General features: G+C 41.8%; 1 protein-coding gene and 1 long non-coding RNA gene across 2 annotated transcripts in view; one reads left to right on the forward strand and one right to left on the reverse strand.

The window, feature by feature from the left end:
- LOC145442700 (double-headed protease inhibitor, submandibular gland-like) overlaps nt 1–25,325 on the forward strand; it is a 78,747-nt gene that overhangs the window by 1,213 nt on the left and 52,209 nt on the right. The window lies entirely within an intron of this gene.
- On the reverse strand, nt 73–4,931 carry LOC145442703 (uncharacterized). The gene is made up of 3 exons (XR_013916131.1): nt 3,642–4,931; nt 1,966–3,037; nt 73–206 (listed from the first exon to the last, which is right to left on the reverse strand). It is a non-coding gene; the product is annotated as an uncharacterized LOC145442703 (long non-coding RNA).

The following is a 25,325-nucleotide window of genomic DNA, read 5'->3' on the forward strand; positions in this document are numbered from 1 at the left end:
TTGATGACCTTAGCGACATGATTTATAGCCTGCATAATGCACCATCTATTATAGGAATATCCGAAACTAAGTTACCCAATACAGATGCTCCTGATCTTAATCTTGGTGGTTTCGATTTCTATCATTCACCATCCCCCACAAATGCTGGTGGTGTCGGCCTCTACATAAAATCGACTTATCCAGTTTCCCTGACAGATACTTATGACCTAGATCAGTGGTTCTCAACCGGGGGTCCGCGGACCCCTAGGGGTCCGCGAAGCATTTTCAGGGGGTCCGCGAGACCTCTTAATTTGCAAAATGATTGGGAACGAATTTGTAACTTTTTTAAATTAGAGAAATCACGAAGCAGTTTCGCTTCAAACTGCTAATGCTTCAGTAAGCACATACAGAATGGCAGTATGGGATTAAATATCCTACTGTGTAGACCAGGGGGGTCAAACTCAAATTACGTCGCGGTTCGGATTCAAACATTCCAAACGCTCGCGTGCCGCACGCTTTACTTTTCACTTGAACACCTTATTACCAAGCATACATAGACAATGGTATCTACAATTGTATCACGGATCATAGGGGCTTCATTCGAACAAGTAGCAACACCTTTATTCGCGAACAATGGAATTGACGATGATGATTGGCTGGTTGAATGCACTTATGAACCGCTGCTAAAACATTGGTGGTAACGACGATACAAGTTCACTTATTTCTTTGCTTAAGTCGTAATCTGGCGTCCGCCGTGTTTATGCGTTGTGAGGAAAACAAGAGATTAAACTGTAAACGCGGATTTTTGAATTTGTTGTGTTCTTACTAAATCACGATTCAGATTTCTCTATATTCAGGGTACTTTTTGAGTCAGAAATGATACAGCAGCACGACCATGCACTGATATTTGAATTAAAGTTTTTGTGTAAATGATATATTATCTCTGTAAACTTCATATAACAGTCCGGCATTTTCGTTTTCGCTTGTGTGAATAACTACTTTTTGGCACATTATTCCATAAAACGCAACTCAGTGTGCAATTTTTTGCCTTTTCAAAATAGGGTGTCAATGTCACCGATTTGTTCCTATAGTGGTAACAACTGTGAAACTGAAACACCGTAGTCTGGTGATTATAATGTGGCCTACGAACAGACTTGGCATTTGCAGTTTTGCGGGAATATTTACCGGACGTATTTTCTTCCAAACAAATCAACATTTGTGACAAATGTGCTGGATAATACCAACATTTTTCGATCTTCTCGGAATGGCTTCGCGGGCAGGATAAAATCGTCTGGCGGGCGGTATGTTTCACACTCCTGGTGTAAACTCATTTTATTTTCCAGGTTGCCAATAGCCTACTGATACAAACATATTGCTGTTTAAGGATGTTTTGTTGAGGCTCGTTAAAAATAGTTTTTTCTAGTCTTTCTCAACAAAGGGATTAAAACTTCATCACGGAATCGATTTTATGCTGTGATATACATAACCACTATTTCAGAGTATCTTGAAGATGAGCTGCTATATAGAAATGACTAGTCTGGAAGTGATAACTTCATTGAAAAATACGTTTCTCAATTTTGGTGCCATATTTATGCTCAAAGGTGTCGTCGGAAGCGTCAGGCGTTAATATTACATTCGCCGCCAGCTACCTTTGTAGAAATAGATTTTCGGCAATCGTTCATATCAAATCGAGGACGTGAATTTTCAAGACACGGCCAGATATTTCAAGAAATGAGAAATACAGCTGCATAAGGCCCTTCGAAATAATCAAAGTCGCTATCCGTATTTCTACATATAGTATGATATTGTTTTCAAGAACGTTCATTTCGTTGCTGTTTATCAATAGCCTTGAATTGATATTGGCACAAGACAGATGACGGTTGCACGATAATAAAGCTAAATTTGAAATAAAACTTGAGGGGGTCCGCGGGGTCCGCCACGGTACGAAAGGGGTCCGCGAAGACAAAAAGGTTGAGAACCACTGACCTAGATGTTCATGGTGTAGAGCAAATATGGGCCAAAATAGCTCATCCTATCGGCAATTCGCCCTCTTTCATAGTTGGTGTTATCTATAGACATCCAAGTCACTCCTTCTCAGATTTCTCTGCGGAACTGAGCCGCACATTGTCATTACTAAATTCTCAAATGAAAACTTTTTTCATCCTCGGAGACTTGAATATCAACTTACTATCTACTACAACGGGAACTCTTGACCATTTGAATATTTTGAACTCTCACGGTACGGCTCCTCTTATCACTCTACCGACTCGAGTAACTCATCACTCTGCAACACTACTTGATCACATATACACCAACTTAACTGCGTGCCCTATTCATCCTTTGGTTATCCGGAATGATCTCACAGACCATTATCCAGTTTTGGCCGATGTTGTTACCAAATCTCCACCATTTAAAAGTAGTTATGTTTATAAAAGACTACCTACAATGGAGTCCAAGACTTCATTATTAGTTGAATCATTCGACTATTTTCCTGGTAATGATCTACAGCCGCTCACCAAAGAAAATCTTGATGCTCAGTTTGAGAGCTTTCTATCTCAGATCACTGACCTAGTCAATAAACACATTCCTATCCAGCGCCTTACACGTAGACAACGCAAGTTACATCTCAAACCCTGGATCACTCCAGGTATTCTGCGCTCCATTAAGAAAAGGAATAAACTTCATCGTATATGGATCACAAATGGTATTGAATTAGACCGAATCAAGTATAAAACATATGCAAATAAATTAAACCAGATCAAATTCAAGGCAAAAAAATCATACTTTCACAAATATTTCAATCAACATAGCTCAAATCAAAAACAGATGTGGCGTGGGATAAAGAATCTCATCAATCCTTGCTCACATAAATCAACCAAACCATCCCAAATTATCGATGAAAATGGGCTGGTGATATCTGATCCTGCATCAATAGCATGCACTTTCAACAAATATTTTACATCAATTGGTCCAAATCTTGCTTTGAAGTGTAAAAATTCGCACAACAGATGCATCTTGCCTCCATTCCAGAGCAATGCTAACAGCATGTTCATGGTGCCTGCCAATGAACCAGAAATTCATGATATAATTAGAAATATGAAGGGTGGGAAGGCAGAGGGTTACGATAAGTTACCAGTTGAGCTGCTCAAAGTAATAACACCAGCTATTGCACCATACATTTGCCACTTCTTCAATCAGTGTGTAGAAAATGGAATTTTCCCTAACTCACTTAAAATTGCAAGGGTGGTTCCAGTTTATAAAAAAGGGGACAAAAGTGATATGTCTAACTATAGGCCTATATCCATCTTATCTTGCATGGCTATAGTGTTTGAGAAGCTCATCCATACACGTCTAAATAAGTACTTTGAACCTCTACTGTACCCTAACCAATTTGGCTTTCGTACCAACTGCAATACTAACCAAGCAGTACTCAACCTTCTTCTTCAATATTATTCAACAATATCTAAAAATGAAATTGGCTGTAGTATTTTTCTGGACCTTCAAAAAGCTTTTGACACAGTAAACCACAGTCTTTTACTCGATAAACTATTTCGATATGGGGTGAGAGGCTCTCAGCACAATCTAATAAAATCTTATCTATCAAACCGCATGCAATATGTTGATGATCTATCTTCTGTCAAGTCTGCTTCATCGTTAGTTACCTGTGGCATCCCACAAGGATCGGTCCTTGGACCGTTACTGTTCAATATATACTTGAACGACTTGATCGCATGCTCTCCTTTTCACACGACACTTTTTGCGGATGACACATGCTTGTATGTCTCGGCTTCCTCTCTTCCAATCTTGCAAGAATTAGTTCACACCCAAATGCATCGAATAAGTTCCTGGATGAATGCGAATAAGCTACTCATAAATCCGTCTAAAACACAAATTCTAATCATTAACCAAAAGCCTAGTCCTGTTACATTCTTCTCTCCATTTTTGAATCTGAATAATACAAATGTGAACCCCATCTCCTGTGTGAAGTACCTTGGAATTCACATTGACGATAATTTATCATGGAAATCCCATATCGATAAAATTACTACTAAACTTTCCAGGGTTGTAGGGATTTTTTCTCGTCTAAGACACAGTCTCCCAAGACCTGTGCTTAGAAATTTATATTTCTCACTCTTTCATAGTCAACTCAGTTATGGCATAGTCTTCTGGGGACTTAGCTGCATAACGTACTATTCGAAAATCGAAGTACTTCAAAATTTGGCAATTAAATACATCAGTGGTATGAAAGAACGGGAACGACTCTCCCCCAAATATAAATCCCTGAACATCTTGAAAGTAAAGGACCTTTGCACTCTAGAGGTTGCTAAATTGATGTATAAGTATGATCGAGGTGATCTCCCAAGTTTGTTTAGTGATATGTTCACGCCATCTAGTGTCGTACATACACACCGTACTCGGTCTTCGACTTCAAAAAAATTATTTGTATCTCGTGTGACGAATAGTAAGTGCCGCAGATCAATCATATATCATGGACCAAAAATATGGAATGACATTCCTTTAGCCCTGAGGGAAATGTCTTTTTCAGCCTTTTGTCGCGAATTTAAATCTCATTTACTCTTGTCATATTGAAGTTAGTTAGATTTGCATTGTAATTGCCGTTTATTGGATTTGATAATCATACGTTGCCAAATTGTTTCTTTTTTAGAATTTGAACTGACAACTCTGTACATTTATCCATCTTCTATTTATTTGTTGTTTTCATTGCATTTCATTCTTTAGTTTACTTCTTAATTATTGTTGCCTGTTACTCTGTTGTTGTTCCAACTTACCACTGTTCTACCTGTTTTTAATTTATTCTTGACGCGAGACTCTATTAAAAGACGATTTTTGTACTCCATCGCTGCAGCTGACTAGATGGTCCCTAAGGAACCGTATCGCTGCAACATGTATTTTGTTTTTGAATGTATTTTTTTTGCTCAATAAAAACTGTCTCTCTCTATACTTCTCGATGATTTCATGTAACAGTGTACCAAGTTTTCGGCTTTCATCCACGTATTTATTCGGTAATATATTTTCCGAAGGCGATTTTGCAGCAGACATATAGACACTATAGACCGTAAGCCGTATGTGTCGTGTGACAGTCTCCAGCCTCAAGGCCAGAATCTCCCAAGCTGTACCGGGACCGAATTTCCGAGGCTGCTATCCGTAGTTCTTCAGAATGATGTTTTGGATTCAATATGACATTTCCTTGTCCAATCTATGAGATAACAATTGCGTATGTGTCCGAACTCGTTGACCTTTCCAGTTGGCATACGCAATCTCTCGATTTATAGTCATTTCCATTTCTGCAGATAATTAGTCAGGTCAAGTGCGAACATGAATCGTGTTGAATCTTTGCTCCGTACGCCGTTTAGCCAGCTGCCTTTAGAGCAAAAATTAGAGGTAAAGCGACTAGGTCCGTATCAGCCTAGAAATTGCCCATTGATCCAATCGTACGCCGGAGGAAAACGCACTCGTGCCTTTTCTTCAGCGCATTTCGATAAAAATGAATGGCTTACTTATGGCGAGGATAAAAACGCCTTGTTTTGCTTTTACTGTCTTTTATTCGACAGTGCCGGTACCGGAAGCAGTGGCTCTTGTTGGAACACAATTGGTTATCGCGATCTGAAGCATTTGTCAGAGCGTCTGAAAACGCACCAAAAATCCCAAGTGCACATGGCTGGTGCAGTTAAATATAAATTGTTTGGCAGAGTAAATGTAATGTCGCAGCTCAATGAAAGTTATCGCGTATCAGTCTGCAAGCACAATGAGCTTGTAGATAAGAATAGGCATGTTCTCTCTCGGGTGATTGATGCCATTAAATTTATAGGAGTTCATGAATTGCCCCTTCGAGGCCACGATGAGAAGGAATGCTCTCTCAATAGGGGGGTATTTTTGGATCTAATTAAATACACGGCTTCCATTGATAGCATTTTGCGCGAACATCTCGACACCGCGACAGTAGCTAAGGGTACCTCAAAGACTATTCAAAATGATGTGCTTGATTCGATATATCACATCTATCTACAGCATTTGTTTACCGAGATTGTTGACGCTGAATTTCTATCTATTCAGTCTGACGAAACAACTGACATTACAATGAATAAAACATTTGTTACCGCACTTCAAGTCACGCCACCGGCAAACCTCTCGCGGCACCTACGTTAAAAATCATTGTTTACGGGAAATTCATGTGGCCATCATGAACGTTGAAAAACGCTACTGTGACGTCATATTGATAACAAGTCGCTTGCGGCCCTTGCCCCACCACCCGATATTGTCACGAGCCGCCACTGCTTTGCGCGTAGGGAAGACCGCGATGAAAATGACCAAAATCGGTTTTAGAGGTGTTTTTATGCACTAAACTATCATTTGGAATTACGCAAAACAAGTTTCCAAAAAATTGCCCAAATCTGAACAACCCTACTAAGCACGGCTCGGTTATGATATATATCAGCAGCTGTTTATTTGTAATGCTTCGTTTTGGAAATTGCAATGTTTTATTTGACGAGTACAAAATTCCGAATTTTTGTCAGCGGTACGTGCGTACGTAGGCCTACTGCTCGCCAAGCAGAAACGATGAAACTGCGTTTAACTAAGCTCAACCAAACATCAATACATAAGTTACTATTTGAAGCTATAGGCAGAGTGGTGATCAATATCCTGCTGCGAGGTGGGGGCTTCTGTAGTGTATTGATAACCAGATATACACCACGGGGGTGTTCTTACAATCATACTACAATGTCTCCATCGCATGTCTGTTTACAATGTGTAGATAGCCTACTTCTTACGCAATGACGAGCGGAGCTAATACTTCTTACGTAAAATGAGTAGTGACGTTTGAAAATCAGACGTTTGTGCTATCGCTAACGTGGTCTCATTCTTGTTCACGAATATTCAGTTAATGTCATAGTCCTTGTACAAATAAAAAGTAATCGTTCTTTCACAAAGAAATCGATTAGATATTGGAAGTAGTCGATTACGATTACGATTACTTCGGATTTTTTCCGAATGTAATCGATTGCGATTACGATTACTTCAGAATGCTGTAATCGTCGTAATCCATTACGATTACTAATCGCGATTACCCCATGTCTGGTCTCAACAGAGTCGGATTAAAAGCTTTATGTAGCGTAAATTCGATAATATGAATATTGAATATATGAATTTAAAATATATTAACAAACTTTTACTAATTCTATAATTTTCCAAGTAGCTCTGTGGCCCACCTCACTCAAATTCTCTTGTGGCCCACGCTTTGAGAACCCCTGTCCTATACGGACGATTTGCAACGAATATAGTCGACGTATACGATCTGGGGTGGATGGAACCCTCCAAATCGCCTACAGTTATAGCAAGTATATATTGGTATATACCTGGTACAGAATGGGTGTTCTGATGATGATGATGATCACCGACCAAAAAAATACTGCATAACGATGTAGTCCTGGTTAAAGATATTTTTCGTCTGTTTATGACAGTGGACGGAAGTAGGGTTAGTTCGGATATCAATAATTTTCACTATCCGGATAACGGATATATCCGGATATTTGGAAGTTATCTAAACGGTTAACCGGTTAGCTGCTAAGTGAGACAATCGATTTCACGAGGTCTGCATGAAAAACGGATCGTAAAATCATTACACAGTGTTATTGTAGAGTAGACGGACGTACACGCGCAGTACGAGAAAAACCACCCAAATTTAATGTTCACTACTTCTGCAACGCCCACCTTGTAAGGCACAACGCATCAATGGTGGCATCCTGTATCCGGGACCGGAATCTTGTAACAAAGAGGCCACATGCATTGAATGCTCTTTCAGCTTCCGTAGAAGTGGGGTGAATAGTAAGCAGCGCTTCATAGAGAGTCTATACCTAAAGGTTGGCAGCGGGACTTTACATTCCTTTTGACAATTCTTCTGTTTAGGTTTGGAGTACTAGAAGGACGAGTAGCTGATACTGAAATTGATGCCGACATGATACCTCGCTCTCATTCCTCCGTCAGAAATTCACTAGATCAGGCACGCAGCCAGCCGAAAATTAAGGGGGTGTTTGAAATAAAATGCGGGGGTTTCGATTTCTTTCGAATTAACTATCAGCGGGAGTCAATTACGCTTGCACGCACGCACTAGTTTGCGAACATTCGATGTCATTCAGTTTCGCGATGTCACTATCACAATCGCTAATCAGAATACACTTAACGGCATATCGTCACCAAGCCATCGAGAGATAGGAGCCAACGCATGCTAGGCCCGATACGCGATGGTTAGGTCAGCGATGATATCTTTCGTAGGCCTATTACAGATGCGATTGTGTAGGTCAGCGATAATATCGTGAGCACCAAGCCAATGCAGATGCGATTGTGCAGGCTGGTTGAAGACGCGATAAATGAGGCCAGAGACGATAGCCGAGGCCGCGGTAATCAATGACTTAATTTATCGATCCTCTCAGCAGGAGATCGCGTCGTGTTACATTGTTCAATGTGCACAGACGCATCTCGCTAATTGGCAACACGCTTCTCTCTAATCGGCAGCGCACAACACTGAATACGACTTATTTGTAGCGGCTCTACAAGACGCGCTCGTCGATCGTGTGATTATTTGATTGCCAATTTGTGAATGTTTCCGCGTCCCTTTTCAATGCATGCATGTTGATGCGTTAACTCGTCAGTTACTAACTTCGCTCGCAATAAACGGAGCTCTCGCTTCATTGGTGACCCCGACAGGCAGGAACGTATTCCTGCACTACGAGCATGGATCAGCAAGCAGGCAATCAGAATGCGGTAGCTGTTAAGCTCCCAACCTTTTGGGCGGAGGAACCACGAGTTTGGTTTCGACAGGCGGAAGCACAGTTCGCCTTGAAAGGAGTTACTGCGGATGAAACCAAATTCTATTACGTAGTTTCAGCTTTAGATCAGACCACAGCAAAACGTCTGATAGAACTATTGGACAATCCTCCGCAGGCAGAGAAGTACAACACAATCAAAAGCAGGTTATTACAGTCCTTCGCCATGTCTCCATCAGAGCGGGCCGCACGTCTGTTAAATATGTCACCTCTTGGCGACAGAAAACCGACAGAGATGATGGACGAAATGCTCGCACTGCTAGGAGATCATCACCCCTGCTTCCTTTTCAAATACTTATTCTTACAGCAAATGCCGGAAAACATACGGATAGTGCTGGCAAAAGAAGATCTAGATAACCCCCGAGATTTGGCTCAGCGGGCTGATCAAATGTGGCTATCGAGATCCAGCGATTACAGAATTAGTAAATTGAGTAAGAACAAACCGACCAGTCCTAATACGATGGAAACGGTTTCAACCTTCTGCTTCTACCATCGACGATTTGGCAAGAAGGCACGACAATGTTGCCCTCCCTGTGCTTGGCAGCAGGAAAACGACAAAGCCGGTTGTCCGCAGTAAACGGGGCAACCGGCAATAAATTATTTTACCTGCAAGACCTGAGGTCCAACTTCCTTTTTTTTGTCGATACCGGGGCGGAAGTGAGCGTATTCCCACCCACCAGGCTCGAACGGAGACACAAAACCTCTGGTCCGCTGCTTACGGCCGCGAACGGAAGCATCATACGTACTTACGGAACCAAGCGTCTTTCTTTGGTTTTCCCGTCAGGCAAATATGGTTGGGAATTTACCTTGGCTGACGTGTCCCAGCCGTTGCTGGGAGCAGATTTCCTTAGGGCGCAAGATTTGCTGGTTGATGTCAAACACCATCGCCTTATTCATTTGCATTCCCTAACCAGCGTTCCTCTCGGTATTAGTGAACACGTTTCGCTTGGGCTTAATTCTGTCAGCACGGGAAGGTCTTGCTACGCGCAAATCTTAGCCGAATTTCCCGAGATTATTACCCCGCATTTTACGCATGTACAACCCAAGCACAAGGTGGAGCATCTCATCTCAACTACCGGACAGCCTATTCATTCTCGTGCAAGACGATTGGCACCTGATAAACTCGCCATCGCACAAACTGAGTTCAATAAAATGCTGGAGTTGGGAATCATCCGCCGTTCTTCGAGCCAATGGTCTTCGCCTTTGCACATGGTGCCCAAGGGTTCCGGAGGTTGGCGGCCTTGTGGAGATTACAGGCGTCTTAATACCGCCACGCAACCAGACCGTTACCCCATCCCACATCTTCAAGACTTCACCGCGCGTCTCGCGGGATCAAATGTCTTTTCTAAAATCGACTTGGTACGAGGCTACCATCAGGTTCCCGTGGCACCGGATGACATTCCGAAAACGGCCATCACCACACCATTCGGATTGTTCGAATTCCTACGCATGCCATTCGGGCTTAAAAACGCAGCGCAGACATTTCAGCGAATGATGGACATGGTTTGCCAGTCACTTGATTTTGTCTTTGTCTACCTCGACGACATCTTGGTAGCGAGCGAATCACTCTCACAACACAAACGACATCTTCTTGAACTTTTTGGAAGGCTATCCAAGCACGGACTTGTCATAAACATCGATAAATGCCAGTTCGGAAAACCCGCCATAGATTTCCTTGGCCACCGGGTCGATAATCACGGTGCTAAACCACTACCCGGAAAGGTAGACGCAATTTTGAAATTCCCCCGGCCCACAACAGTGAAAGGCCTTCAGGAATTTACGGGGATGATCAATTTTTATCATCGGTTCATACCCGAGGCAGCGAAAATCATGATGCCTCTCTATGGTGCTCTTTCTGGAAATCCAAAAACGCTACTTTGGACAACTGAGATGGACACTGCAATGGCAAAAGCAAAAGAAGCTCTAGCCAGCTCCACACTTCTCCATCATCCTTTACCAGATGCAAAGACTGCTTTGACGGTCGATGCCTCGCAATACGCAGTTGGGGCAGTTTTGGAGCAATTCATAGACCAACGCTGGAGGCCATTAGCGTTCTTCAGTAAACACCTTCGACCACCGGAGCTCAAGTACAGTGCTTTTGATCGGGAATTGTTGGCTCTGCACCTTGCCATTCGACACTTCCGGTATTTTCTTGAGGGCCGCAACTTTACAGCCTTTACTGACCACAAGCCACTGACGTTCGCATTTGCGAAGATATCAGAGCCTTGGTCGGCGCGTCAGCAACGTCACCTGTCGGCAATCTCTGAGTATACCACAGATATTCAGCACATTGATGGGAAAAACAATCGTGTAGCTGACGCTCTTTCGCGAATTGCAATTTCTAATGTACAGAACCCGTTACTCGACTTAGATTATGAGGCAATGGCGAAAGCCCAGCTTGACCCGGAGGTACAAGCATATCGTACGGCAATATCAAATCTACGCATCGAAAACGTTCCGCTTGGAACGGCCGGCATTACCTTACTTTGCGACACTTCTAGAGGTACGCCACGTCCAGTAGTCCCTCGCTCTTGGCGAAGGAAAGTCTTTGAAGTTGTACATGGACTCTCGCATCCTTCGATCAGAACAACACGAAAACTGGTGGCATCGAAATTTGTATGGCATGGGTTGAAGAAAGAGGTCGGATTATGGGCAAAACAATGTGTTCCGTGTCAACGCGCTAAAGTACACACACACATCCGGGCACCGCTAGCGAATTATCCACCCACAACTTCTCGTTTTCAGTCGGTAAACATTGACATCGTGGGACCATTGCCAATGTCACAAGGTAAAACGTACCTGCTGACAGTAGTAGATCGTTTCACTCGCTGGCCGGAGGCGATACCAATGGAGGACTCGACGACATTAACGTGCGCTAGGGCATTCATCGCCAACTGGGTGGCACGCTTCGGTATTCCAGCACACATTTCCTCCGACCGAGGACCGCAATTTACTTCGCATTTATGGGCCCAACTCAATCAGCTACTAGGCGTGATCCTACACAGAACGACTAGTTTCCACCCGCAAGCCAATGGCCTCGTGGAACGCTTCCATAGACATTTGAAAAGTTCCCTTATGGCAAGACTCACTGGTCCAAACTGGCTGGATGAGCTACCATGGGTTCTTTTAGGCATCCGCACAACACCCAAAGAGGATTTGGACGCCTCTTCGGCCGAACTTGTGTACGGTGCTCCATTGACGGTTCCCGGCGATTTTGTTTCTTTTTCAGGAGAAAGCGCACATCGGGATTTGCCAACGTTACAGGAAAAGATTCGCAATCTCCTTCCACGTCCTATGTCACGACACGGCACGTCAAAAACCGCAGTCCCCGGAAGTTTGAAAGAATGCACATACGTGTTCATTCGAAAGGATGCACACCGACCACCGTTGACCAAACCTTACGACGGACCGTACAAGGTTCTGAAGAAATCGACGAAATCATTTACGCTATCCATGGGCGGCAGAACAGAAGTGGTGTCCGTCGATCGTCTAAAGCCGGCGTATATGGATCTAAACGAACCAGTGGAAGTAGCACAACCTGCAAGACGGGGCAGACCACCGCGGCAACCAAGTGAGATCGAGCAACCGCGCGATCTTCAAAATGCAAGAAGATCGAAACGCAACAGGCATCCTCCATCTCGCTACGGTTCCTGAGGATCCCCGCCGCTGGAGGGGGATGGTGTAGCGGCTCTACAAGACGCGCTCGTCGATCGTGTGATTATTTGATTGCCAATTTGTGAATGTTTCCGCGTCCCTTTTCAATGCATGCATGTTGATGCGTTAACTCGTCAGTTACTAACTTCGCTCGCAATAAACGGAGCTCTCGCTTCATATTGAAGCTTACCAAAAAGTGTAAAACGCATTAGAAACGATACTCTTTTATCCGGTTAACCGGCAGAATTACATCCGGATATCAGATATTAAAAATACCTGCGGTTAACCGTATAATCCAACCCTAGTCGGAAGCAGACATGGGGTGATTACTTCATGAATGTAATCGATTGCGATTACGATTACTTATGAATCACGCGATTACGATTACGATTACGATTACAGCAAAATCCGCGAGTAGTCGATTACGATTACGATTACTTTGGAAAAGTAATCACGATTACTCACGATTACATTCATTTTGCTTCTGAGAAGTTATCCTTGGAAGACAACAATGCGATGAAAAGGCCTCATGAGAGAAGGCCTTTATTTTTAAATGAGATAATGACGTCATTTCCTGTGTATGACATAATATACCATGGCATGATTCACACAGAAATAGGCATTTCGGTGCCAGCCAATACCGCGCCGCAACACAACGAAACATGCTACATTAGGCTTACCATACGTCCTCTTTTAAGAGGATTTGTCCTCTTTTTTGACTTTTTTGAAAGTGTCCTCGGAGGACGCCCTTTTGTCCTCTTTTATGAGATTTTGTCCTCTTTTTTGAAAATTGAGGTCAGATTTAGAGCAAAATGCGAGTGATATGCCGCAAATTAGCACAGTAGTGACGCTCCGGCGGGTATTTCGGAGTGAAAAACGGTGAATTTAGCTCTGAGCGAAAAGATGACTTTTTTTTTAGTCATCCACCTGGCAATGTGGAGAGAAAAACGGTATTTTGAGATCTGAGCGGAAAGATGACCATTTTTTTTAGTCAACCGATCACAAAGTGGGAAAAATTCACCGGTGTTTGAGAATTCTTCTCCGGTTTTGCAAGTCTGAAATTTCTGAAAAAGTGTCCTCTTTTTAGATTTCCAAAATATGGTAAGCCTATGCTACATTGGCCGAAACATTGTGTATTTGTCCATTGTCCATAGCCGCGCTGGATGGTCGCGAAGAATAGTCTTCTCAATCTCAGCCCCACAATACAAATGCCACCGGGGGCACTCACTGAGGAAAATGATGAACCACGTGCATAAATGACAATTTATGATGCGTCTCACAAAAGTTTTTCGTTTAGTTTTCTTTTCGTCCGCTACGTTTGGGCGACTCCAATATCTGCTGACTATATAGCAGACAGGAGGTCACGAGTTAACAACATACAATAAAGTTGTAGTCGTAAATTATGTGCCTAAATATTCGCGCCTGGCGCGACTTGACAGCAAATTCACAGCGGATCCATCGCATCAAATCGTGTTTTCCAGTTCTTGTGAAAAGCCCGGCCTTCAAGGGGGTTCTGGGGGACTTTGCCCGCCACAAGCTTTATTGATCGCCTTTTGGGGAGCACAAGATCACCATTTGTGAGAATGGCGGTGGCGAAGTGCTGTTTCGGTACTGATTCTAGCTGAAATCCACGCTAACATGATGTGTAAGCGGATGGCTAGTGGCATATCCGAATGATGAGAATAAAATTGCGAAAGAACAATTGTTGCCCGTTTTAAGTAGGGCCATATGAGAATATGATAAGGTAAACATCAACTTCTGACTGCGATCCACTTAATACATATATTTCGATCTGCTGTTATACGAGTAACGGAAAATAACGGCTCGGTTTTGATTTTTTTATCAGCAGCCTGGTTTTTAAGGCTTCGATGTAGAAATTGTCATGTTTAATTTGACGGGTACAAAATTTCAAATCGTTGTCCATTGCATACGCCAGGGGTGGGCAAACTACGGCCCGCGGGCCGCATGCGGCCCTCGACACCGTTCTGTGCGGCCCGCGAGAGTCTAAAGAAACTTATCAAAAATATTGATAAAATGCGTATCAAAAATCGAATTAATCCAGGGACTTGATTAACCTTTTTCTTAGTATATTTCACCATAATAATTCTAAGACAGTGGTTGTCAAACGGAGGGGCGCACCCGCCTTGGGGGTCGTGAAAGCATCTGAAGGTGGCGCGAAGCTGGGCTCAACTGAAATTTTTTTCGCGCTCCGCTCGACTTTTATGTTCAATTTCAATGACATTGATATAATTCGGATCACGAGTGTGATTTCAGATTGACCAGTTCAGTTTTAAATATTTCAGTGGTGTGTGCTTATAATAATGATTCGCGCGTGTCTTAGGTAGATTCGTTCTCTGTATACGTACAATTAGGGTATTTATATTTTGTCTACACATAGTAGAAGCGTGTTTGAAGCTAACATGGTTATGATGCTGTCAGCATTGTGTGCCCTGGAACTGTACCAAAAGTCGAATTGGTAAATCTATGAACAGATCGCTGCTCACAGATTCAGATTTCAATCTTGTTCAAAGAATTGGGACAACCGACAAATTGATTATTGAGGTCGACCAGCCTATGAAATCTCGCCACTGTTTCTCACGCTTGTCCGATATCATCAAAGTAATGTTTGGTTTGCATTGAATAAGCATATATATTATCTCCATGTGATCACTATATGATATAATCAAATACCAATACTGCGTTTTGGTGTATAGTCCCAATTTTATATAGTGCGGCCCGCGAATGGATTCAGATGTCGAATGCGGCCCGCGAGCTCAAAAGTTTGCCCACCCCTGGCATACGCAAATAGGCCTACCGCTCGCCAATCAGCTACGGTCAGATTGCGTTTACCTAAGCATAACAAAACATCTATACATTGTACAATGTACAATTTGTACATATACGTTACTATTCGAAACTAGGCCGTGTGGGGATTATTATCCTGCTGCGAGGTAGTGGCGTGTGCAGTGTAATGATCAGTGCAGTGACATAATCCACAGCGGGTGTTCTTACAATCGCAGTACTACATTATTTACATCGAATATCTATTTACTACGTGCGGATAATTCGTTACGCAATCAAGAACCAGGCTAATACTTGTGATGCAATAATGAGTATAGAGGCGTATGAAATCCCGACATTTCTGCTATCCAAATCATGTTTTAAATCACACTCTTCGTTGCTCATGAATGTTCATAGTTCACTTTATGTCATGGGCATTGCACAAATGAAAAGTAATCGTTCTTTCACAAAGAAATCGATTAAATATGTGAAGTAGTCGATTACGATTACGATTACTTCAGATTTTTTTCGAATGTAATCGATTGCGATTACGATTACTTGGAAATGCTGTAATCGTCGTAATCGATTACGATTACTAATCACGATTACCCCATGTCTGGTCGGAAGCCTTTTTCGTCGAAGGAGCATATTTATCCTACATTTTCAATTGTCAATGCCAATCCACTGTGACGTTACAATTAAAGATTCGTGACGTCATGTTTGTTTTAAATTGATTTTTGTTTTAAATGCAACTCCAACTACAGTACAAGCATGGTAGCAAAACTTCTAAAGTAGCCTAACTCGTTGAAGACCAGTACATGTGAAGAATACGGACATTTTTCACACAAAATTTGTTACGTTTCGACAGTACAGTTTAGTTACATTTGGCAGTACAATAGACGCCATCAAACATTAAAGTCGCATTACTTCTAACGATATCGAACAGTCTCAAAAAGTTGTCGCAGAAACTTTAGTAGAACCACGCTCAAAACATGTAATATGAAAAGGGCAGCAGCATAATTCTTATTAATTTTAAAGAATAATTGAAACCAGAAACCACTATGTCAGAGTACAAATCTTCAAATCAATAATCAGGATTACGCTCCGTGAAATTCACAATATAGGCTAACAATGGCAACAACATACTTTGAAGTATATAATATGATACAACTATGACAATGGTAAAGGTAAGAGCGATAGACTGCACACGCGAAACAAGCAAACTAATGGGAGATACACGTGAAATGGGCGTGAAAGGAACGTGGCAATTATGATGACGTGACGCTCTCTGATTGGCCGACATATAGGCCCAATGTCCTTAACGCCACCACTAAGCAGCCCGTCATGTTGTTAAAGTTCCTGTTTCGGGTTGACTTAGCGTATGGATGATATTGCACCCACCTATGATGAGAATTAGCGGGAGACGGGATGGTACCTTTGCAGATGTGTCTTTCCATGTTAATACTTGAGAAAAGTACTGTTGGAAAAGCTATACAGATTAATACTACGCTAATAGCAGGGGCCACCAACTCAAAACGGGTCGCGGGCCACTTTTCAAATCCCGTAGAGGCCGCACGTCGCAAGAATGCATTATCGATACAAAATAGACCACACAGTTTAGCAGCCATGTCTTTAAAACTTTACGTCAGTACAGCGCTGTCCTCTCTAACATGGGCGACGGACATAGTTATCGGAAAAGAAGTAGGCTAATATTTTATTCAAGAAATACAAACACAGCAAAAAATATCTTGATCATCAGTTTCATTTTATTTTGAACTGTGAACTGCGCACAATTCATGACAAAGCTTTTCAGCGACTGGAATCGATATTGGGGATAGCGAGACTCAGTAGCTGAAAGACTATCTCCCCGTAAAGCTTGATCTTGTGGGAAAGCCCTATAAGCCATTTCCAAGCGTCTCAGTCTTGGTAGTGTCTGGCCTAATGCACGTAAAGGCAATATTTCCATTCATATCAACTGATTCTCCCTCGATGGAATGCAGTTGCCGCCATCGCCGAAGCCGTTTCTGCTAGGAATGAATACTATAATGATGGAGAGGAGACACCATAGTAGCTTAATTTGAAACAATAACAACAAAAACTGGAGTCGATTTCAGCATTTAAAAATGCTTTACTTGTAGCGTTCTTACGAAATCTCAAATCAGATCGCGTGCCGTGCCGCAACATATGACCTCGCGAGCCGCTTGTTGGTAATCCCTCCTGTATAGGCTATATACAATGTAGTAGGCTTACAACTTACACGTTGACGTTTCATTAACATTTAGGCCTATAGGGTCAGAAACGAATAACCTTTACCTCGTACAACAACCTTGTAACTATTAGAAACCTACAGATTTCCTCTGAACTTTAAACATTTCAAGTCATTTCAAGTAAAGAGCAATTTTTCGATGAATGTGCAATTGTGCATGTGCAGTAGGGCTCTTCAAAAATGACTTTTTTTCTCAAATCGTACTGGCTACTTGATAAAATTGTTAGGTTACCTAACTTAAGCCTACACACAGAATTTGGTTCAATTCCAGCCAGTAACCGCTTTGCTACAGGAGAAGAAAGTTTCTATTTACTATACAAAAATAAATAACAAAAAATTTGAAATTTTTCTGTTCATCCCATGAAAGTGTTAGGCTGTCTATAGAAACGATCCTCACCAAATTTGGTTCAATTCCAACCAGTGGAAGCGGAGTTATTGCCGTCGAAAAATTTTGATTTGAATAAAATAGTATTTACGGTGAGCACAATTATAATAAATAAACAAAGAATCGGTCACCGTAAATACTATTTTACTCAAATCAAAATTTTTCGACGGCAATAATTCCGCTTCCACTGGTTGGAATTGAACCAAATGTGGTGAGCATCGTTTCTATAGACAGCCTAACACGTTCATGGGGTGAACAGAAAATTTTCATTTTTTTTATTATTTATTTTTATATAATAAATAGAAACTTTCTTCTCCTGTAGCAAAGCGGCTACTGGCTGTAATTGAACCAAATTTTGTGCGTAGGCTTAAATTAAGTAACCTAACAATTGTATCAAGTATCCAGTACGATTTGAGAAAAAAAGTCATTTTTGAAGAGCCCTAATGTGCAGTGTGCACTATGTTTAAGCCTGAGTTGGTTTAAACCGCCCCGTTATCAGTCTGGAGCAGGATTGGACCGTCTTTCAAGTTCCAACTGCATTTTTGTATTTTTAATCGTTTACTACTTTTACTGGAATAGTGTTTTTCTGCTATGATGGGATGTACCCGATTTTCCTCCCAATGTCCCACTACAGCTTTGAGGTGACATCAGCCATTACTTGGGGGCGCCTCTGAACAGTTTATGAAAAAATGAATTCGCCACAGAAACATATATGGGGCAGTGGTTCTTTACTGGTGTTTCTCGGAACACTAGGGGCTCCGCGAGCCGGTTTCATGGGTTCCGCGGTGTTCAAGAGACACACCCAACTCAAACATATGATTTCCGATGATACGCCGGTCTTGGTCATCATGTGCTGCAGGTAATTTTAGGTTCGATCAGTAGTCGAAATGTGTTTGCTGTGGTGGTAGCTTAGGTCGTGTGCAGTGGCGTACGCAGGGGAGGTTGGGATTCGGAATCGAGATATTCTGAATCTGAAATAGCATTTCTATCTCAAATAATTTAAGCTCATTTGTAGTTAAGCAATTGGTATTGCGCTGTTACGTTTCGACCGAACAACACAATGCCACTTTCCAAGGTGAAACCTCGTATCCCTGAACTGGTATCTGAAAGAGAACAGCATATGTCACACTAATTAGCAATAAATATCCATCATAATGTTTTCGTTTTGTCAGATATTGTATTTTAATGGTTTCGTTCTTTTATCACTGTGTTGGAACAAAGTTCATTTTGTTCATCAGTGATGTAAAGTTCTGTATATAACTTAGATGTGTATTGTGGTAGGCCTATATTTCGATACGGCCGATCAAGGTTTCAAGGCTTCAACAGCGAAATTAACATCGAAACCATAATTCTCGTTTATAAATTAACTTTCAGCGGCGAGGATCGCGTATAATTTCAGTAGGGCCTACTCGTAAACATCGTCTTTTACTACTCGACTCGAATCATTGAAATTCTTACTCGATTCAGATTCGAGTACTCGAATCATTGAGCCCAGCCCTACCTATGAGACATACTCTCATAAACTCAAATGTTACAAGGTTTCGTGCTGTGTAATATAATTTAAGCTACAGCAAGCCACAGAAGAATGTTTGGTCGCAACCGTCATAAAATAGAATTATTAATGACTCATCTGTTGCCATAAAATCACGTTTTGATTTAGGCTCGAACTTATAAATTGGAGGTTACATATATATTGCACGTGAATCGACATTGTGACTTCCAAATACCTTCTTATAGCGATAAAACATCACAGGCAATTATTACATAAAGAGTTTCTGTGTAGGCATGTTTCAGTTCTTTCATGATTATTTAGTATAACTATTTCGCTTGATTTGGCTATTGTATCGTCGGCCCCCACCCTATGAATTTTATAAATGAATCGAAAAAAGAAATTCCCCTCAAATAAACGAATACGTGTCATTTTATAGCCTAATAAAAGCCCTACACTACACATTAAAAATGATCACTGGTTTGTTCGTGTTGGAGGTTACAAAGAAAAATGTATGCATCCATCGAAATTTGTTTTACATCCCGAAAACAGAACGCATCTGTCAGAGACCCCATAACTCGCGCACGACGAAGTTTTTTGCTCGTGAGGAAAGATTCCGCCAGCATGCAATTGTAGACAAATTCACGGAGTGTAATCATGGATTTATCATAGAGATTTTATCGAGTATTTTCGGTTCCAGTGATCAATCGGTACCACATCTTCCCTACTTCATTTTCCAATATCCGACCCTCCGACTGGAGAAGTTGCCCGCCCGGCTCTAGTACCATATTTGTAGAAAACGGTTGCGTACATTTATCCGAATTGCAATTTGGGTTTTTATATATTTTGAATATATTATATATTATATATTTAAATTTAAATTTCACCGGTCTGTGAGCTAAAAAATGGTCGAAGACAACTGCTATAATAAGTCAATCAATATCAGCTCCGCGAGAGAAAAACGGAAGGTGCTTTTATGTTACTTTTGTAATTTCGGAAGTATAGCCACCCCCAATTAATTGTTAAAAGTATAGGAACCCTTTACCAAATCAAATTTTTCGAAACTACTCGAGTACCTTTTATTTTCTACATCTTCTTGAAATGTCTTGCAAATTGCTTCTTCTACTTGTAATTAGGTGCAATTTACGACTTTACTCCTACTTGAGAAGCAACACTAACTGCGTCGACCATCCCTGTAGAATAATTTGAAGTTTTGTAACCTCGTCCGGATCCGATTCGAAATTTGCATTTTCAAGTTCTTATCACCGGTCAATTCGTTAAATGCAAGTTCTGAACTTCGCTGATTTCGTATCTAACCTATGGAGCAACGTTTACAGGTGATTATAGCCACTTGGTACAGCGGATAAATCATCGGCAATGTTATCAAGGGGAAAGTCCAATCCCCTTAGCTTCTTATCTGACTCTGATTTCTGATCACCACTGTATGTAACAGGGGTGTGTAAACTGTGGCTCGTGAGCCGCATGCGACTCTCTAAGGCCGGAGATAATAAAGTTAGTTGATCCAGCAGAAGCCTAATCGTGTGATTAAAAACCGCTAATCGCGACCCATTTTTGGCGGAGATAATAAAGTTAGCTTATACGGAAGAATGCTAATCGTGTGATTGAAAACTGCTAATTCGCACGCATAAAGTTTGATAAGGTTACGCGCGATGACGAAATGAACGGATTCTTCATGTCTACCAAACTTTCCTTACTAATGCGACCTGGCGGAGGCTCGTACTCAAGATTTTCCAACGAGTCAACAAGGTCCACAACTTCCATTATTTCTGGATATCTGCGATTGACGTGACATGAAATGAAAGTCGTGTGTAATCAGTACGGTACACAGCAACGAAATGGATTACAGATTATATAGATCGCTCTGCAACTGTGCGTGCATAATTGGTTGGTTGTTGAGTGAAGCCATATTACCTAGGAGACTGTCGTCACGGTTATTATCGGAAATATTTGCGGGTACGAATGTTACGCAGTTTGTTTATAGATAACTATATAGTTATCAGTAGCTTGTTCCGATTTTCTAAATCATGAGGTTGAATACTGTTTATGCTCTGCGATCGACCGGTTTGCTTGATCATGGGGCTGTTAAATCCGCGATAATCGACTTTATCGATCATCGAACTCTATGATATACGCCCTAAGCCTTCGATTGCGGCTCTTTAGTCATGGTTGCACAAATTCACACAGCCCTTCCAATTTCGCCGACAAGTTTAACAATGTATACCATCACGCACAATATGTCAGCGTAGTCTTATTGTCTCTTACGCCTTACCGCAGTGACTGTGTGCCGCGGCATACTACTGCGACACCACAGATTCCCAGGTGCGCCGCGAGTCTTCCTGGAATTTTCGATAAAGCTGTATAATATGGAAGATAAGGAACTCAGACAAGCATATCCAAGTAGAAAGCGGTCTAACTTCGCCAATAGCTGATAAATACCCTAAGGATATGTGAACAATAATTGACCATGTCCATGAAACCAACCATTCCCAATGAGTATATAGGCCGCAGGGGTCATCTTCACCAGCCTTTTTGAAACCAAGAGCTACTTTTTTGGTACTGCTTAATGCGAAGGGCTACCAGTTCCTGCCACCGTTTATACGTACTTCCGCTCCTGACCAAGAACAGATAACTCATTCCGGGACTGAAATCTGCGTTTCCGAGCACAGTTGTCTTGTCGCACTGCGCGTCGAAGCGCCAATCTCCACGCCGAGGCTCGGGAATATTAACTGGACTCCCGTTAAGCCTCCGCGAGGGCGAAGACGAGCAACGCCACGATGGAAAACTGCGTTCAGATGTTCGACTGACCCATGTTCAACTGCTGCTCATATGGAACCATTCTCCACTTCGACCTTCAAAGCTCTCATTAGAATATTTGCGACAGCGACCTTGGACGAGTCATTTGGTCCTGATGGGCGACCTGGCGCCCTAATGCTCCGCGTTTGTGAACCAGGGTAATGTCCACATCACAATTGGACGGCTATGTATCGAAGAAATTCTTTGATTCGTTTCAAATCAACTCATAAACAATAAATTGTTCGGCAAATCACTTATACTTCAACAGTACTTCTCATGGCATACTGTGAACAGATAAATAGGTGGGTGTAATCTGTTTGGAAGCCGTAAATCATGCAATCGGTTTGCGGAATAAGAACACCTCATTTTCACGAAAAATTTGATGCGTTGTGGATGTCTGTCTTATCCGAATCCTATTCCATGATGAGTGCTATCAAAATTTTGTTGTCTGTACTTCAATAGGTATTAGGGATGGTGTGAACGTGAGGTTCACGTTCTCGTTCTGTGTGTGAACCTTGCAAATTTCGAGGCTCACGTTCACAAAAGAACCTTGGAAGGTTCTGCACTGTGAACCTTTTTTCATATATTACTATTTTCACTTCATTATAACATTTTTGATTGAAATTTATTGTATTTCAACCAGTGATGAGCATCGGAGCGGAGTCGGAGTGGATTAGGAGCGGAGTTTTGCCGATTTTGTGACAGTCGGAGCGGAGTCGGAGTCTACTACAGATATTTTTTCGGAGAATGTCGGAGTATTGTAACTTTTGTCTCCGATATCTTTGGATAGCTCTGACCATAATACACTATTGATTATGATTACAAACCAAAACGCAGACAGTTGACACCTTGTAAAGTTGTAATATGACGGGTAACATGCAAAAATGATTGCCAAATGCCAAGTGCATAAAAATTAGCCATCTGCACTGCAATTGGGGGCTGGAGAGTAAACAATATTATGAGTCAACCACATTATCACATGTACCACGTGTACCATGTACCATGCTTGCCACTGTTTCGGATACTTGACGAGATTCATCGGAGTATCTCGGAGTCTGGGATTGAGCTCTTCGGAGTCGGAGGGAGTTTTCCTCAGACCCTAAAGTTGTCGGAGGGATTCGGAGTCTCGAAAATCACTATCCGCTCATCACTGATTTCAACTGCGGGCCGCTCTATATGCATGGCGCTGGCAGCATGAAAAAATCAACATTGAACGAGCATGCACCTTGACAATCTCAACAATCATACTTGCTCCGTTATAAACATTTGCTCGAAATACCCAGCTTTCCATCTGTGAGTATTTAGTGACTCTCTGCTGTGAGCTTGGCCCGCAATGCCACAACATCAAGAGCGAAATAAATGTAGTCAGCAAATGATGCTTATTCAACCAATCAATGGAATTGATACCGTTGTCTGATGTAAAAAATCTAGCAGGTGTACGGGGTCAATCCTGACTTCGTATGTTTATTGTATCATAAAAACAAAAACAAATGTGGTGTTTGCTACTGCTGTATAACTTGTTAATGGGGCAATATCGGTAGCAAGTATAGAAACCCGATTTACACTATGCTCAATATCAACGTAGCAATACTCTGACGTAGAATGCATTGTCAGGTCGGGCCTATAGTCCGTTAAGGCGTAAGCTTATCTTCCCTCGCAAGTCCTTGTCGAAATTGACCGCAAAGCGACGAAAGATATTGATTTTATGGGATTTGATATAGCATTTGATTGCCCCGGTTAATACATTTGGCGACGTTTAAAACGTCAACATGTACTTCAGCATAGTGGCATTATGTGGCCCAAGTCGTCGCTAGGTATCGTGTACTGTACGTGTACGTGTACGTACATTAATATATTACAGGCTATCACTTCACTGAAATGAAGGGTTGGAATTAGCAATATGACGTCAAGTGACGTCACGAGGTTCACGTTCGCGTTCACACAGAACCTTTCAAAAAGGTTCGCGTTCACACGAACCTGAACCTTTTAGAGGTTCACACCATCCCTAATAGGTATGTGAATATATTTCTTTCGATTTGACTTAGTTAAAAGCTGTAACCGAGAGACACTGTTTGAAAAACAGCGAAATGCGCGTATGTCTGTCAACAATCAAATCTGATTTCACTCGAATAGCAATAGATGTTCGTAAAAGCAAGCATATATAGCCATCGCATTATCACGCGAATAGATTGTGACGCGAATTTCTTGAAAGTGTGCAGCGAGCGTTTTACAATTCTTTTAGTGTGCCACAAGCCAAAAAAGTTTGGGAACCGCAGGTTTACGCACAGAATATGACACAGACGATTAATCACATATCGGGAACTTCAATTCCATGTCACTATGACTTCAATTGTGACGTAGCAGTTGTTTGGCACCCTTGTACGGCTCTTTTGGAATTACAATTGGAAATATAGGGCCAATATGGCTCTTTTAATGAAAACGGTTCCCGACCCCTAGGTTGATCAAAATTGCGACCGGGAAAATATATTAATTTCGCATTCCAAACACTTCTTGCTACAATTGTTGTGACCCGCACCCGGGCATAGACTGCAAAAGGTAACTCAGATTTGGCAAGATCGTCAGCCGCTCAAGTGTTTCTTCTACATAAAGTGGAAGACCGATTAAACTTAGAAAGGATAGAACTGGGATTTCCTGCATTTACGGTGCTATCTTTTGACTGCTGTGATTTGTAATGAACTATTAACTATAGCGACAATACCATTTCCTTTTCCTTGCGCTCTGCGCTTTATATACACAGCACTCTCAGTGAAAAGTGTGTGTATTAACACCATAAAGGCGGTAAGCCTAACACGAAAACAGAACCTACTACAAAATTCAGAAGCCCCGTTCTCGGGGTGTCGATCGAATATTTCATCGGTCTTGTTAGCACTTGAACAGCATTTCCTTATTTGTGTGCTGTATTTGTGAGCTATTCATCGTTTTTCTTTCTATGTAAATATTTCATCGCTACCTTGGCTCTTTAGGTTACTTCGCTGAAGTGATTTATTCGTGGTGTAACGTGAAGCATTGTTATTAAATCCTACTTGCGTACCTGCATACCTCAGTTCGTCCATATGTGTCTTCGTTCCTTCGTACTTTATTTGCATGTATTCA

This window comes from Botryllus schlosseri, chromosome 7 (assembly GCF_051294905.1).
Source record: "Botryllus schlosseri isolate E-star chromosome 7, Bs_hap1, whole genome shotgun sequence".
In the NCBI taxonomy this organism is placed as follows: domain Eukaryota; kingdom Metazoa; phylum Chordata; class Ascidiacea; order Stolidobranchia; family Styelidae; genus Botryllus; species Botryllus schlosseri.